Consider the following 15,107-nt stretch of genomic DNA (forward strand, 5'->3'; position numbering starts at 1 on the left):
ATTTACATTATCCATATGAGAAAATTTTACCAACTTTTTGGGGAGAAGTATAACTGTTCTTAAAATTGAAAGCTGATGGGGATATCTTCTCGGGATCCTCATAAAAAGTACAGTGAGAAAGGCCATTAGTGGCACCCCAACAATTTGTATTTGTCTCATTTAGTTAGACTGTTTTTCTATCAGTTATCAGGAGAAGTAAATGGAATTACACCAAAGTGCAGAGGAAAACCAATTTTGTGAGAACCACAGGCAAGCTGGTTTCTTTCTCCTTCCTGCTTTCCTGCACTTGTTGTGTATGTCTATCATACCATTTACCTCACTCAATTTGCATCTCCCTTAACAATCAACAGTGTTTTGCACACATAGCCATAATCGATAAAAGTTTTATGACTGAATAAATAAACGAATGAATGAGACACTTGACACCCAAAAGAGGGTGAAGAAGAAATAGTAACAACAAAAACTGTGTCTGCTTCACAATTTGGCAGTAGGCAAAAATCTCTGACATGTAGTTTTCAACCTAGGACAGATATCATTGATAAACACCAATATAAATGACCTACGGTGACATTGAACTAGTATCGAGATTAAATGTCATGTATTAATCTTGTGCAGAAACAAGTAATATAACTTTACAACACTTTTCTATATTTTCATCCTTTTTAAAAATTTTTTATTCTACCCTGAAAATAGCTATTTAACAAGTCAGTATAAAATGCAAGATGCTATTTTATGTTATGCCAAAGTCAGAAGCAATTAAGGGAGAAACTGCGAGTCTAAGTTGTTATTGCTTGATTTAATTTCAGATTTTGTTCTGCAAACCTTTTGTTTTTCTTCCTGCTAGAGCTTTCATTTCAATTCTTTATTCTTTTCCACATTTTAGCCAAGTCATTGGCTCAGCTGGCAGATGACAGAGCTTTCTTGTAGCTGAAATTGCATTTGTCACTTTGGTATCAATGTGTCCTGTCTCTGAGGATTGGTGTAGTCTTGTCTCTAAGTGAAACTATCTGTCTTGAATTTCCCTTCTGAGTGAGATTTATGAGGGAGAGCATTTGAATTGCTCATCTCTCTCTAATTCAGTCGTCATTCTGACACTAAAATGTCTCAGAATCTTTTCTTTTTGCAAAAGAAATGTCCTTTCCTTTTTGCTCTTCAACTAGCCTTTTCTGCCTTTTGCCTATAAAATAGGCAGCATAAGATGGGGAGGAGGGCAACAGAGCACCCAGTCCCTCTTGGAGCAGCATCTTTCCTAATTGTCGTCAGGTATATCAAGAACATTTCATTCATAGCTGATGCATAATCTTTCTCTCTCTTCTTATTCTTCAAATTTCATTTAAACATCTAACTCAAGTCTGAATGCTCTTAAGGATAATATGTTTAGTCCAATATCTTGTAAATAGTAATTAGTAATCAAACATTTGGTTAATTAGTTGTATAGAGAGCAATAGTTCAAATACACAGATTTCATGGGGCAAGCCCAATACTTTTGTGACTACATATGTATTGTTAACAAATAAGAGAAATATTATATATTCTTATTTCCTTTCTCCTCATTTCCAATTTCCAGGAATGGTCCCTTGAAGATAGAAGACACTATCTTAGAAGTAAGAATGAAAAACAAATACTCCTTTCTATTGTTTTATTACACCATTTCCTAATGCCTAAGTCACTATTTGCTTTCTGTGCTTTCCAGTAGTGACTAGAATGACTAATTAAAAGATATTTTGGATAAAGAAGATCTGGTATATACACACAATGGAATACTACTCTTCCATAAAAAAGATGAAATACTTTCATTTGCAACATGGATGGATCTTGAGGTTATCATGCTAATCTAGTAAATCAGACAGAAAAAGTCAAGAACCGTATGATTTCACTCATATGTAAAATACAAAACTGAAAGCAACAAAGGAACAAAACAAACAAACAAAGAAACAAAAACTCATGGAAACAGACAATAGTTTAGTGGTTACCAGAGGGTAAGAGGGGAGGGAGGATGGTAGGAGAAGGTGAACAGGGTCAAAATATGATGATGCAAAGAGAACTAACTGGGTGGTGAGCATACAATGTGATATATAGTTGATATAGAATTGTACACTTGAAACCTATGTCATTTTACTAACTATTGTCACTCCAATAAATTTAATTTAAAAAATTATTAGATGGTAAAAAGAAAAATATACTTTGGTATATGGGGAGATAATGAATCCACGAAAAATTCATAATTGAAAAACAATTAATTCCTGCACCAGGATCTAGATATCAGACAACCCAGGTCATAATCTTAGCAATGCTGGCTATACTCAGTGAGGCCTGTAGCAATCTGAATCCAAATCAAATGAACTATATGCTTTCCAAATTTTTTTAAAGTTCTGAAATTCAGTTATTTATTGAACTTTGTGAATTACCTAACCTTAAAGAACTAACACAAGTTGCCAGATCAAAGACAAACTTTCTTCTTGACATTTTCTCATAGAAGTCTTATGGCTATCTCAAAATTAGTATAACCAAAATAGAATTCTTGATTTTTCCCATGGTCCCTGAAACCCACTCCTTCTAGCATCTTAATACACCACCAGCATCTATCCAACAGTTTGAGCCAAAAACCTAGGATTTGTTCTCTCTTCCTCTTTGCCCTCACCTTTTTTATCTGATCCATCTCAAATTTAAAGCAGAGGAGTATTAACATTCTCATTTGTCTGCAGATACAAGCCACTTGCTGTAACCCAAGTGTTGTCAGTAATAAATCTGATGCTTTGATCTACATGTACTTGATTCCTGCATCTTGATCCAAACTTAGGCCAGGAGAAGGGGGGAAAGAAGCCATTTATTTATTCACCACCACCACCACCATTCCAAATCCCAACAATTATTACCACCAACCTTCTTTCCTGCTGTCTTTCTTCAAACTCCATAGCAGGAGCTATCTAATTCTACTTGTGGCTTAGCACTGCTCCAGATTCTGGAGCCTAATGAGCCACATAAGAGGGAAAATATAAAGCACTGTACCATAGGCCATCCTTAATGTGGTCTACCACCTGACTTCACCTTATAGTTCCAAAGTCTTCTCTCTTCTTATACAGTCCTTGAAATAAACCCTTGCCCTGAACCTAGTTGAGAGTGAGGATTCTTATGGGTTCTTGTGGAACATGAAAAGCTAAAACATTGTACAACTTATGTTTGGGTGATAGTTGTCCCAGCCCTCCTAAGTGTTTCATCTTATTTTTATGAAAATTCAACACTGTTCATCTCCAGTAAAATATTTTCTATGTTCAAATGTATCAAGAATACAAAGATTTGTTATTTGACAAACTCTGTCTAAAACAGGATATCCAGGTGATAATACATATTAAATTACACTTGATGAGCTAATACTTAGAGAAAATTCTGAGATTGTATCTCTATGAGTCATAGGAAATGAGGATTTCTATTTTCTATGAATATTCTCAGTGTGCTCATATGATTCTGGGGGCAGCTGCTACAAAAAGAAACTGTACAGTTCAAATCTGGGACACTGTAGTGGAAATCCCTCCCTGCATAACAAAGTAGGCAATCATAGAGAAAAACAAAGCTCAATGCATTATTCATAATTCTAATTCTGGATCATATACAACCATCATAAAAGCAGAGGATGCTTTCAGTTTATATTTAAAATAACTTAAACACCATATACCTATTTATAAAATGTCATATCAACTCACAGATGCAGCATGGGGAGTTCCATAGTTTCATTTTCTGTAAAAATGCTTTAAAATGTTTATTGTTTTAAGCCTTGAAAGGCACAGATAATAAAATCACTATAATAATCCTCACAGGAAATAACTTAACAACTTAAACTATTTTCCTCAAAGCTCGTCATCCCTCTTGTTCATTAACTCTTAGTTCCAAACAGAACTCCCCCAAAGAAATGATGCATTCTAAATCCACTTCTGAAAGTACAGCTCTCCAAAGGACAAAAAGAGAACTTCTGGTCAAAATGGTGGAGTGCTCACCCCTTCATATGACTTCATCAAAATTACAACTAAACTGCAGAACAATGACCCTTGAGAATCACCTGAAGACTACTAAACTAACAGAACTCCTATAATTAAGGATATAAAGAAGAAACCATCTCCAAACTGCTACTGTGTTTTCCCAAAAATAGACCTAGCCAGACAATCAGCTCTAATGCGTCTTTTGGAGCAAAACTTAATATGAGACTTGGTCTTATTTTACTATAAGACCAAGTCTAATATAATATATATAATTAATATAATGTAATACCCAATATAATATAATATAATACTGGGTCTTATATTAATTTTTGCTCCAAAAGATGTATTAGAGCTGATTGTCCAGCTAGATCTTATTTTTGGGGAAACATGGTAGGAGAGGTGAAGATGCAAAATGGGCTGATCCCACATCCGCATGTGGTGGTTAAGAATTCTGAGGGATATCTTAGCTGCAGAGGTCCTTCCTGAGGAGAAAGTGGTCCCAGACCTACACCAGGTTCCTCAGCCCAGAGCACCAGTGCCTGGAAGAGGAGTGCCCACAAATGCTGGCTGTGAAAATCAGCAAGGACTCAGTCCGGGTGAGACAAAGGGCTGCTGGTGTCCCAGGAATCCTCCTACATGGCCCCCGCATAGAGCCACTCACTTATGCACACTCACTTTTGGCTCCACTGAAAACAGCAGCTCAAAAGGTGCCAGGGACCATGGGGGAGGAACTGAATTATCTGATTATCTGGCAATGAATGGACGGGCAGCTCTTTCTGGTGCTGGGGACAACTGTTCATTTCTTGAGCCCTCCCACCACTCAGACTGCAGGTGCAGGTGGGCACCACGCCTGAGTCTTCATTAACCAGCTAACACTATCCTAGCCTCACCCTGATAATTCTCCGAGACCCTACCACCCCCAATTCATGCATCTAGCCTTCAAATCTTTTTGGCTCCACACAAGGAGCCAGCCTGGGCCTGCACTGTGAATCAGATAATTCCCTAAACCCGGTGAAGGAAATAGACATACAAGCTCTGAAAGCAGAGACTCCAAACAAGATGAACCCAAAGAGGCCCACACCAAGACACATCATAATGAAAATGCCAAAGGTTAAAGACAAAGAGAGAATCTTCAAAAACAGCAAGAGAAAAGCACTTAGTTACCAACAAAAGAACTCCCATAAGACTGTCGGATGACTTCTCAACAGAAACTTTACAGGTCAGACAGGAGTGGCGTGAAATATTCAAAATAATGAAAAGAAAGCACCTGCAGCCAAGATTACTCTATCCAGCAAGGCTATTGTTTAGAAATGAAGGAGAGATAAAGATCTTCCCAAACAAGAAAAAGCTGAATGAGTTCATCACCACCAAATCAGTATTACAGGAGATGTTAGCCCAGAAGCTCAGGTGGCAGGAGGAGTGGCAGTTGCCAAGCAGCCCAGTTTCTGGAAGTCTTCCCATGCATGCCCACCATGCCCCCACAATTCCCAAAAGGAAGGACAGCTCAACCAAGGGGGCAGCGAAAGAGGAGTCCAAGAGAAGTTGGCAAGGTTGTCAACTAAACCTGCTCCTGCAAAAGTGGAAATGAAGCCAAAAAAGGCAGCAGAAAAGGATAAATTTGCAGACAAAAAAGTGCAAACAAAAGGAAAAAGGGGAACAAAGGGAAAACAGGCCCAAGTGGCTACACAAGAAACTAAAGATGATTTACTTGCAGAAAACAGGGAAACTAAAAATGAAGAGAATCCAGCCTCTGGAGAAGCAGGAGAGAAAGAAGGCAAGTCTGATTAATATCATATCATGTCTTATCAGTGATCCTTGTCTCCTTTCTTGTTCAATCCAGAGGAATATTTTTATCAACTATTTTGTAAATGCAAGTTTTTTAGTAGCTCTAGAAACATTTTTAAGAAGGAGGGAATTCCACCTCATCCCATTTTTTAAGTGTAAATCGTTTTTTTTTAAAAAAAAGGTGAAATCATTTGCTGGTTGTTTATTTTTTGATACAACTAGAAAATAGTGGGGTATTGAATACAGAAGGCTTTGATTGTCTTGGGTATCAGCTTAACATTCCATAGATGGGGATAATTTTAATACCCTATAATACAAAGCATACTAAATGGCAATTTGGAGTCAATTGTCCATTTAATATGACTTGAACATTCTAAAATTACTTCTCATGTTTTTGGTAGAATTGTTTCTTAAACAAAACCACTCCTTGATTTTCGCTATCCTTGTCAGGATTTTGTACACTCTGTACTATCTTTGGTCATGGTAGTACAGTTTTTCTAGTAATTTTGTTACTATACTGTGAAAGATTGAAAATTTGAGTTTGTAGTATATATGATATTAAATTGTGAATCAATGGGACTGATGTAACAACATATCAACATTTGCAGGTATTAGTATTTAATATTCTATTAAGGAAAATTAGCCTCCAAATTTTAAGCTGGAAAGTCACTGAAATAACTGTGTAGAAAAGAACCACAGCTACATGAATTTTTAGGTTTTTGGTATATATGTTAAGAATTGTATACAAATTTAAATGTCTGTGTACTTATCCTCAAAACAACCAATGAAATCTCAATTATGAAAGGAAGAAGATGTTAAAGAGAACACTTAAGAAGAAAAATATATTAGAATATGAATGAGAAAATATTGCAAAGAAAATATTTTTCACAAAGGCAAACACATAATAAAAGCAGTGAATCAACCAACATTGAAGTAGTACAAAGGTTAACAGGCAAAAAAAAAAAATAGGATGATCATGTGTAATTACAATAGGAAATTAAGGGATATATACAAATACACACACACAAACAAAGTAAAAATAAGCACAAAAACATGAATGTGGAGGGGGTGAGTAAAACTGGTAGTGATAACAGAATGTGTTAGAACTTAAATGACAATCAACTTAAAATAGACTGGTATAAACATAGCTTGGTATATATGAAGCACATGGTAGTCATAAACCAAAATTATACAAGAGATATACAAGAAATAAAGAAAAAGGAATACGAACACAACACTACAGTGAATCAACAATATACAAGAGAAGAGAATAAGAAAGGAACAGAGAACTACGAAAACCATCAGAAAACAATTAATAAAATGGCAATAACTACATTCCTATCAATAATTACTTTAAATACAAATGGTTTAAATGCTCCAATCAAAAGATAAATAGATAAAGAAGTGGTACATATATATATATATACATATATATATATATATATATATATATATATATATATATATATATATATATATATATAATGGAATAGTACTTGGTCATGAAAAAGAATGAACACTTAAAATTTGCAACTGCCTGGATATACCAAGAGAGTATTATGCTTAATGAAATAAGTCAGACAAAGACAAAGACCATATGATTTTACTTATTTGTGTTATCTAAAAAATAAAATAAATGAATGAACAAGACAAGAGCAAACTCATACAGAGAACAAACTGATAGTTGCTGGATAGGAGAAGGGTTGGGGTGCTGGGTGAAAAAGGTGAAGGAATTAAGAAGTACAAATTGGCAGTTACAAAATAGATATAGGGCTGTATAGCACAGTTTAGGGAACTTAGACAAAAAATTTGTAATAATTATACATGGTGTCAGGTGGGTGCAAGACTTATTCAGGGAATTATTTTGTAAGTTATGTAAATGTCTAACCACTATGTTATACACCTGAAGCTAATACAATATTGAATGTCAACTGTAATTGAAATTTGTTTAATTGAAAACAAAAGTATATTTATATAAATATTGAATCACTATGATGTACACCTGAAAAAAAGTACCAAAAGGACTAGATATACGATGTGTTCATGACGAGGTATAGTGTAATCCCCAAATAAAAATTCTGTTTCTAAAATAAGGAGAGGTAATCAGAAATTCTAACATGTGTTCCTGCTGATAAAGCATCCTAGAAGTTGAGATTCACTATATAAAAACAATAGAGGGAATTGGGAAAATGAGGAACTGGGACTACAAAGGCATTATTTGGGGAAAACTGAAACATAAGGACATTTAAAAGAAAAAGGAACTAGCCCTTGGGTTTTAAATGTTTTGAATGAGATACACTATAATTGAGAGCTTATAAAACCACATACCCTTAAATCCTTGCTTAAATTTCTCCATCAATATTCTTCAAGTGTGTGAGCAAATATTTGGATTTTAGCTCCCCTGGAGACTCACTTCTGAATGAAAACACAGATCGAGTGCCTTGAGTCCATGGTATTATAACAGGAAGAGTTATCATTTTTACAGGTCCAGGGATGTTTCTTAAGGGTGGGAGGAGGGGATATTGAAAAGATAAAAAAACATTACCTTGTTTTTATTGTATATATTGTTTCCGGAAGCTGGAAATTACTGACTATTCATCTACAAAGTAGCTATACAGGAAGCCCAAACTATGACTCATACATTGCAGCTGAGATAGATAAATTTACCTATGGCAAAGTTGGACAGAGCAACCCACCATTGCAGCTGGTTTTCACTTTTGCTTTGTTTAATTTCTGAGCCTAATTATTGAAAGAAGGAAGGAAGGAAGGAAGGAAGGAAGGAAGGAAGGAAGGAAGGAAGGAAGGAAGGAAGGAAGGAAGGAAGGAAAAAGGAAAACAAAGCAAAAAGAAATAAGAAAGAGGTGTGTTTTCCACATCCCTCAGTCTCTACACCCCATTTCCAAACAAATAAGACCCAGTATTTTATAACAGTAATCCTCCAATTGTCTCTCGATTTTAAAGCTTTTCTGATCTTTCAATGGAATTGATTTCCATAATAACCAGACTCCAGTTTACAGCTAGTTCGTGCTTAGTGGTATTGCCTGAGTTATGTTTTCTACAACTCATCCACCCCAATCCTTTAAAGATATTTGACAAAAATGGAAATATGCCCTTTCTTAGTACCATAAGCTGTTCCTACAACAAGTCTATAAACAGAAAGAAAAATAAATAGGAGCTATCCTGTTTGATCAGAGCCTAATAAATACATACATACCTGGTTTTTTGCTTAAATCCCAGAAATAAAGGCAGACACATTATGGTAGGAACGAAAGAAATACACACAATCACACTTGTGCCCTTAACTTGCCATATAAGCTACAGGGTGTTCATGCCAAAACTCATCTGACCTGTGCCTACCTCCTCACTGTGTGTGTTTTCCCCTCCCTTTCTCTCCTCTCCCCAGTTTTACTTGAAGAGGTACTCTGCCAGCAAATCATTAGAATTGAATTTTATCTTCCTAGAAAACTCATTGTTTGTCTTGTTCCTTTGTTGTTTTCAGCCTTATATACCATGTGTCAGTGAAATCATATGGTTCTAGACTTTTTCTGTCTAATTTATTTCACTTAGCATAATAATCTCAAGATCTATCCATGTTGTCACAAATGGCACTATTTCATCTTTTTTTATGGCAGAATAGTATCCTATTGTGTATATATACCACAACTTCTTTATCCAATCATCTATCAAAGGACACTTTGGTTGTTTCCATGTCTTGGCCACTGTGAATAAAGGACAACTGACTCTGGGTGGTAAACACACAATGTGATATATAGATGTTGTATTATAGAATTGTACACCTGAAACCTATGTAATTTTACTAATACTTGTCACCACAATAAACTTTAATTAAAAAAAACAACTCATTGTTTCCAGCTCATTCAATATCATCTATATCCTGATTTTAACCCTCTTCTTATAGTTGATATCTGTTTGTAAAACAAAGATATTTCTGGAGCTTTAAGAACGGTCTTAGAGGAATAAAATCTGCTTTTTGGTTTAAAGAGCAATAATGTCCTATGATTCCATTCAACTGCACAAACAAACCAGAAAAAAAAAGAGAAAGAAACAAAACCCAAATTAATAGTGGCTTAAATAATAATAGTGGTCTAAATTTCTTTCTCTTAGACTGGGTTGGTGTGGCAGCTAATTGAGGTAGTCAAAAATTCACATTGCTTCTACATCTCCCTGACATTATTTCCAAGTGTGGCCCTTGCCCTAACAGCCAAATATGGAAGGTGGAGCTCCAGCCATCACACATGTATTTTAAATCAGTACAAGAAAGAAAATAAAAGACAAGCTTCTACCTCCCTCTACTTAAGAAGACTATTTTACATGCAAAGGATGGTGGGAAATTTTTAACAGCAATGTGCCAGCTAAAAGCTAGGGCTTATTTGCCTAAAAGGGAGAAGTGTACTTCCTGCTACATGCTTCTCTCCTCATTTTGTATAACTGAACATTGTCTATGCAATGATCTTCACATATCCTCATAGATTGCATGTGCTTTTTTCTCTGTGCTAAGTCTTTCAAATGCATTGTTTTATTTAATCCCACCCACCCACCCAATAAACCCATAAAGCTAGTATTATTAAACAGTAATCCTATTTTACAAATGTTTAAAAAGTAGGTTCAGAGAAGTGAAATTTCCCAAGGACACATAGCTTATAAATAACATAGGATTTAAGCCCATGTTTGTATAATTCCAGAGCCTCAGCTCTTACCATGCAATGCCACTATTTCCTAAAGAGTTGCCCGCCATAAATCACAATGATGATCAAATCAGGTGAGATGTCAGTAGCCAATCTTCTACAGTATGTCAAAAGTACATAAATATTAACCTATTATATTAACCAATAACTGTGCTTGTAAATTATGAACAGATGACCATGCTGCATATACAACAGTGAGAACTGAAAACAGTCATAATGAAATAAAACTTATGACAAAATTAACATTTAAAATCAATGATTATTATTGTGCTGTACAAAAACGATTTTAAGCATTAGTCTTTTCTTAATTATAGAATACTAGTAAGACATTTAGATAATTTGAAAAAAAATAGTTTTCAGATTTCTCAAGATCTCAACATTTTTATGTTTTTACATAGTTACAGCATCCAGATAAATTGGTATTATATTTTTACTTTCTTTAATGAGGTATAATTGACATATAACATTAGTTTTAGGTATGATTTTTTTTGTTTACTTTATATACTAAGCATAGTAGATATGATTACTAAATATTTGCAGTAAATTCCTTTGGTTCATGCACTACAGCATATTTAGCATTTATCTTACTTTTAATATTTCACTGTTTTAATTGCTTTATAAAAAATTAAACATGAATAAGAAAACATTGCTAAACCAATTTCTCACAGCATTTCACTTATTTGTAAGTTGTCTAGTTTCTGTCATCATTATTGATAACCAGCAACTTCCCTGATATCATGTAGCCATTTCAATAGATCAGTTCACTAACATTTAGGTAATCCTAAACCAGCAACTAATCATACACAAAGATGAAAAAAAAAAACAGCTTTTGTGCTCAGAGAGCTCAGAGAATAGAGGTGGTATAGACCTGAGAAATGTAAACTTCTGGCTTGAGTGTGTACAGAGTACAAGAAAGAAGGTATTCAGTTCAGGTGGGTATAGACCTGAGAAATATAAACTTCTGGCTTGAGTGTGTACAGAGTACAAGAAAGAAGGTATTCAGTTCAGCCTTGGTATCAAGAAAAACTGCCTGTAAGAGAACTTCTTTACACACACATACTTATGTACATGAAAAGATAAACATCATAAACCCAGCCCTCCAATAATATGCCATTATGGCCCTATAGTTTCAAATCAAGCCTTCCTCTGCTCCTCCATAACCGCATCTAATTCCCTACTACTCTCTCATTGCCTAAGGTGTTCTTGACAAGAGCAGGGACATGGAATCTGAGAACATCTAGATGTGTTGTACTGAATATTTCAAGGTCACAGAAATTCTGGGCCACAAATCCATTGATGGGCAATAGGAGAGAAAATAGTATGCCTCTTCCCACGCGAATGGCATTTTGGAGAGAAATCATACTTCAGAAATGGTGTCTGGAGCCTGGTATTCCAATCTAGAAAGGGGATTAAGGAAGATGAGTCAAGGAAAAGGAGTCTGACATAGGTCAATCATGGAAAAATAAGTGTCTTTCAACCTGCATTAATGAGAATCAAGTAATCAAGTTCAATCAGAAGGACTTCCCAGGTTAGCTTAGCTGTGTTGGGCAGGACCACCAGCAGATGTGAGAAATAATTAAAAGTGCCTTCAGGACTGGCTTTGGTAGAACAATTTTAGTAACTTAGTGAAACATAAATCTCTTCAAAAGAATTTTAGGATTTTGTACTCTGGAGTTAGAATTGAAGATTAAAATCCACTCATATTTATGAAGGGTTACATTTTTCTTTTTTTTTTTGATGGGTTACATATTAATTTGAACAAGCATTTTGTCAAGGACAATTAAAAGTCATAGGAAAAAAAAACAGAGAATGGAAAGGTATCGGAAACTTAAAGTTAGAGAAAGGAAGAATCCAGTAATGGAGGAAAATCGGGCGAAAAAAATGGGTGGATGGAGTCTCCAGAAACAAAATTCATCTGCTTCATTATTTTATATCTTTTAAATTCAACCAAATTGCAACATTATTGCCTATGCTATAAAGTCCAAGACAAATTCCAAAATCATATTATTCCAGGTACTTTCTAGGAGCAATCCAAGAATTCTTGAAAGCTCCATAGATTCATTAGCTATGAGTGCATTGGAAACTTAGCAGAAACATTTATAATCAGGCTCTTTTCTTTTATGTCTAATGGCATTAGACAATAACCAAATGGTATGTCTTTTTCTCAAATACAGCACGTTGTATACACAGCAACTTTTTAAAGCATCTTGTCACAGATAATCCTCAAAATAATTTATTGATATAAGTAAGTAGAGCAAGAACTGTTAACTCCATACTTGACCCAAGCGATAACCATTTATATTAGTTAGTATAGGCTAGATTAGGCTATGGTAACAAATGCTTCCCAAATTTCAAAGGCTTAACCCGAAAAAAGGATTGTTATTTCTCACATGCTCAAAGTCTTTGACATGACTGAACAAATCAATAAGTGTAATAGATTAAAAATGGCCACAAAACTTTATAGGTCCTCCCATTAGGAGGTAGAATCTATTTTCCTATTCTTTGACTCTTGAGTCTATGATGTTCTTATTATTTGCTTTAACCAGTAGAAAGCTATGGATGTATTCCTGTTTGAGTTCTGAGCTAGGCCTCTAGGGGATATACAGCTTCCATTTGTTCTCTTTTAATGCTGCCACCATGTGAACAAGTCCAGATTAGCCTCCTGCAGAAGAAGAGATGACGTAGAAAGAGGGGTTCACCGCCATTCTAGCTACAGCCCCAGATAAGGAGTGCAGCCATAGTATAATAGATGATCTAGTCTCAGAGAAACTGGCTTGCACCAGAAGAACAATTCACCAGCCCATATTCATGCAAAGTAATAAATAATTTCCATTTTAAGCCATTAAAATTTGGGGTATTTTGTTACTCAGCAACAGCCAACTACAGCTCTCCTCCCTCCATATGCAGGCTTAGAAATCCAAGCTAACTCAAACTTTTGGCACCTCCATATAAACACATGCCTCAATGATAGCCACAGCAGAGGAAGAAACCACTAAGCAGTCATGCCCTGGCAATTAAATACTTTTTTCCCAGAAAGGACCTATCTCGTCTCGCAATCCATTAGCTCTAACCATTCATATGACTCTTTCTAACTGCAAGAGATGGTAAGAAATTTTCATCTTCCTGTGGGTCCATAAGAAGAGGAGAACCAAATATGAATAAGATGTAGATTTATTATACCCGCATGTAAATGGGCTATTAATTTAGAATTTAATTGTGCTTTGGAATTGATAGGTTAGGATTCAAACTTCTTTAATACCCTATTTTCCCGAAAATAAGACCTAGCCAGACAATCAGCTCTAATGTGTCTTTTGGAGCAAAAATTAATATAAGACCTGGTATTATATTATATTTTATTATATTAATTATATATTATATTATATAATATTATATTATATTATATTATATTATATTATATTATATTATATTATATTATATCATGTTATGTTATGTTATATTAAAGACCTGGTCTCATAGTATAGTAAAATGAGACCAGGTCTTATATTAATTTTTGCTCCAAAAGACACATTAGAGCTGATTGTCCGGCTAGGTCTTGTTTTCAGGAAAACATGGTATTAATTCCATTTATGATTATTTTTGGTGTTTTTCAATTGGCTTATCAATTAAGCTAACATTGTCCATGCTGTTATACCAGGCTGAATTCAATACTGAATTGAGATTATCCCAGAAGCTTCCTAGTAGCTAGCCAAGCTATGTATGAGCCTGCATTAACTTTCATAGGCCATTAGAATTTAATAAATCACTGCTTCATAAACAATGGTATAAGGTTTCAGGCCACCAGGATTCAATTTCTAAATTACTACATACATGCTATAACATATAAATCCAAAAAAACCTTACCTTCTTAACCTCCTCTAAAGCAGAAAGGTATGAATAAATCTCTTCCTTTAAATGTTTTATAATAGAATATATTTAATCCCATTACAAACAAACAAGAGAAACAAGAATTACAAGGATTTATTCCACACTCAACATAGTGTGTAATGTTGTCAGAGCTCTAGACTGACTCTCAGTTGCTCAAGTAAGCCTTAATAAACAACTTTGTCTAGAACAAGCCATATAAAACATGACCTTGTGGAGCTCAAAGGATATTAGTTATCTTACTCCTCAAATGTCTTTAATAAGTATGTTTTTAACTTCAGATTTGGGCAAGTCAAGGTTGAGCTGGCCAGGAAGTCTTGGAAGGAGACTCTAAGGAGGGGCAGCATCTTCCTTTAGTATAGCACAATCAGAAAGACCTTTAGCAGATTGTTTTTAGTTAAAAAGATTGGGCACAATACTTGTTTCCTATTGATGCTGTTACAAATCGCCACAAATTTAAGGGCTTCAAAACAACACGAACAAATTATGTTACAGTTTTGGAGGTCAGTTTCTAGAGGTTGCTCACATTCCTTGGCTTGTCTTCCCTTGTTCCATCTTTTGGTTAAGTCTTTCTCACATCACATCACTGTGACATTGATCTTTCTGCCTCCCTATTTCATATTTAAGGATTCTTATGATTATACTGGCTTACTTGGATAATCTAGGATAATCTCACAATCTCAAAATTCTTAACTGAATCAAATCTACAAAATCCCTTTGCCAAGTAAGGTAACAGTCAGAGTGTCTTAGTCCCTTCAGA

At 35.0% G+C, this 15,107-nt stretch overlaps 1 pseudogene across 1 annotated transcript; it reads left to right on the forward strand.

The window, feature by feature from the left end:
* Positions 1-5,361: 5,361 nt before the first annotated feature.
* Positions 5,362-5,762, forward strand: LOC308509857 (non-histone chromosomal protein HMG-14-like; annotated as a pseudogene). The gene has a single exon. The product of its transcript is annotated as a non-histone chromosomal protein HMG-14-like (transcript).
* Positions 5,763-15,107: the final 9,345 nt, after the last annotated feature.

The sequence above is a fragment of the Rhinolophus hipposideros genome (assembly GCF_964194185.1).
Source record: "Rhinolophus hipposideros genome assembly, chromosome: 17".
In the NCBI taxonomy this organism is placed as follows: domain Eukaryota; kingdom Metazoa; phylum Chordata; class Mammalia; order Chiroptera; family Rhinolophidae; genus Rhinolophus; species Rhinolophus hipposideros.